At 29.6% G+C, this 3360-nt stretch overlaps 1 long non-coding RNA gene across 1 annotated transcript; it reads left to right on the forward strand.

The window, feature by feature from the left end:
* LOC142233997 (uncharacterized) lies at positions 1-1930 on the forward strand. Its single transcript, XR_012721537.1, has 2 exons — positions 1-655; positions 807-1930. It is a non-coding gene; the product is annotated as an uncharacterized LOC142233997 (long non-coding RNA).
* Positions 1931-3360: the final 1430 nt, after the last annotated feature.

Consider the following 3360-nt stretch of genomic DNA (forward strand, 5'->3'; position numbering starts at 1 on the left):
ACCTAAAGTCGTTCACTTTTATCTAAACAAGAACAAGAGGCAATTTGGACATCTTGTTATAATTACAAAGTCTCTGATCCTTATCCTTATTAGTGGCGTTCATTTGTTCGTGGTATAATGTGCATAGTGGTTGCTTCAATCTTGGTCCAAATTGAGGCACATCTTGCCAAATTCCAGGAGCCGATTGGTCTGGAATATGTATAGAAATATAAAAACATAGATCGACCACGATTTCTATGAAGTTCAAATAACTTTTTTGCACCTGTTGTTTCACTATAGTGGATATATCAACGGAAGACATAAAATTATGTACTACCAACCAACGAAACCAATAGAAACTTCAAAAATGACAAATTCTTCTAAATAACGGTATTTTCTGAAAGGATGTTAGCGTTATTAATTTTTCCAAATACAAAAATCGCAATATCTTTACGCTGCTTTTTAAACTGCGCTAAAACCACTAATGTAATTAGTGGTAAGTCCCATTGGACCTCATCACGCAGAATCGCACTAAACTTTTTCAAATACCGATTTATTGATTCAATCCATAAAAATTTAAAATTTTCAACTTAAAACACTTCAATACAAGAAGTCATAAACCATCAAGCTGCAAATCATATAAAAATAAAGTTATGTATGAATAAAATTCAAAAAGGTCAGAGGGGTTAAGGCGTCAATTTTCAGACGCCGTTCCAAAAACATTGTTGGCTAACAAAGTGCAAGAATATATATGAAGACTATTAAATTTTTAAAAATTATAGATGAAAAATAACTAATGTATTGATTAATAATAATAATAATATTAGGGCTGTTTTCTTTTAGCACTGGATGCAACTTTTGTATGGGAATCGTTGCACTGGTGTTCTATTCAGAACATCTATCAGTGCAAGCTGCACCCAGTAACCATGATATACGAATTTTGTAGTTGTCAAAATATGAATTGGAAACTAAAATAATACTGGGAAAGGAACACATCTCAAGTGAAGAAAAGAAGAACAACAAAAGTAAAAGTAAATAAACAAATACAATTTTGTGTTACTGCAACAAAAACAGGAATATGAAAGAATATGAATATGTATCGAATCATGAGGAAATATCTGGAGAACCTTCATGGAAATGACAACGCCTTGATTTGGACAATTAGTCAGATCTCTGAGAATTTTCAGGTTTCTGTGAGTTCTCAGAAAATTGAGAATTCTTACACTCATAGAAAAAAGTCTGCTAAAAACAGCAGTCGATGTCTGCTGTTATATTTTTGTACTTCAGGGCCAAATGAACAACAATTTATAAAATTTGTAGATTATAAATTTTTCCCCAAGCATATTTAAGAACCAAAAGTAGTTTTTGGTATATTTTTGCACTGTAATATACTTACAAGCTCCTAAATACGATCAGCAAACATTTTGTTTGCTGTTATGCCTCAATTCGATAAATATTCAGATTTTTTTTGTCAAATACTATAGATATTCATAAAATATTGTTTTATATATGTTAGGATAGCTCCTAAGTTGACATTTTTATTTGTTTTAGCCAAAATAAAACACGTTTTAGTGTAATCGAGCTTCAAAAATAGCAGGAAATGTTTGCTATTTCAGCAAACAGTGACTGCTGTCCCTTTTTCAGCAGACTTTCTGCTGTTTTAGCATACTTTTCTGCTGTCCCTACTAACAAATTTCTTTGGGTGTAGGATTCTGTGGCATGTACATCCATACATGCAATTTTATAGTCTCCAACTCGCTCACTTGCTTGTATTTGCGACAATTTATAAGATTGCTGCTGAAGGAAGTTGGAAGTTTCGTCTTTGAATTAATTAAATTCCTCAATTTGGCGGATTTGCATCTGGACAAATTTCGTGATAAATTTTTGTGACTGAAAAAAAAATTAATAATACTTATGTAATAATAATAATAATTCATAATACTTACCAAAATGATTAAATCTTTTTATTTCTTTCTTCACCAAGTTCAATAATGAGAATGAGAAATTTCACTACTTTTCATCATATACTTTCCTACCATCAAATTGTTACAGTAATAGGTATTTTAATTTAAATTAACTTTGATCTGCCAAAATTTTTATTCATATTAAATTTTTGGCAGCTTTTTATACTATTATACTATGCACAATTTCATCAATTCGGTTCAGATTTATATATCGCCGATTTTCCTAAATTTGGCCATAAAATCCTTATTTATAAACCAATTTTACTCAAAATAGGTATAATGTAATCTTTTATCGCAAAATCTTTTTACAAATCTCAAGTGTTCGGACTGGCAAAATAGCAAGATTTCGTAGATTTGAGGATTTAACAAATGTTTGTAAATATAAAAGATCTATAATACATCTTTAATTGAATTTTTTTTTTTTTGTTTTAAGGTCGGCAAGCAACTCTAGCGAAAAATTTCGTTCCCATAAGAAATGCATTGCTATTTATGCCATATTTATGACAACTCATGGCAACAAATATTTAATTTATTACAATCATTGTGTGTGTAAAAGTTTTAAGAGATCTGTAAATAATCAATTTATTTCAGGAATATTTGGAACAAATATTAACAATTTTTAAAAGCGACTAGCTGGTTTAAAGTTTGTACATTATGCTTCTCTACACTCTATACATATATTTTATTGTTAGTATTATTCTTATAATACAGAAAACTTGATATGAAATTATATATTTTTGCAATGCATATTTCAAATAATATATATAAAGTGAGGCGGTTTGGTGGTTATAGTGCAAAATTATGTTTGAAACTAGAAAGTGATAATCCCGCTATTTTTTATTAATTTTAGCGGCATTGAGTACAAAAAACCCATTTTCGAAAGTATAATTATGTAAACATGGATGTAGCAAGATGTCCACCTAGGTTGACATTGGTAGTCAAGGGAGTCAATTCACCTAAATATATTTAGAAACTTTTTCATATTTACGTGACCTTCAATTCTGCAAAAAAAAATGTTTGTTGTTTTTGCGTGTATTTTAGTATGAAATGTATTTTGGGAAATAATAGTATGCTGATATTGTTTGGAAAATAAGCAACATTGTCAAAAACAATATTATGGGAAGTATTTTTCAAAATACTAGTAAGAACCGTGACTCACTTCAAGATCTGACTTCAAAAGTGTTTTCCCAAATTTTAATTTTAATAGACATTATATGTATTGTGCAACGTTCTTCAACATTTACTTGAGTCCCATTTTTTAAGCGCGATTATAATACACGATCTGTTATGTAAATATCGATAGAATTGCTTGATTCCAGAAAAATAGAAAGTTTAGTTTTGATAACTCTTTTATCAAACTTGTGACTTACGAATTCAGAATCGTAAATTGGGTATTAAATTCTTTATTAAAACTCCC

This window comes from Haematobia irritans, chromosome 4 (assembly GCF_050003625.1).
Source record: "Haematobia irritans isolate KBUSLIRL chromosome 4, ASM5000362v1, whole genome shotgun sequence".
Lineage (NCBI taxonomy): Eukaryota > Metazoa > Arthropoda > Insecta > Diptera > Muscidae > Haematobia > Haematobia irritans.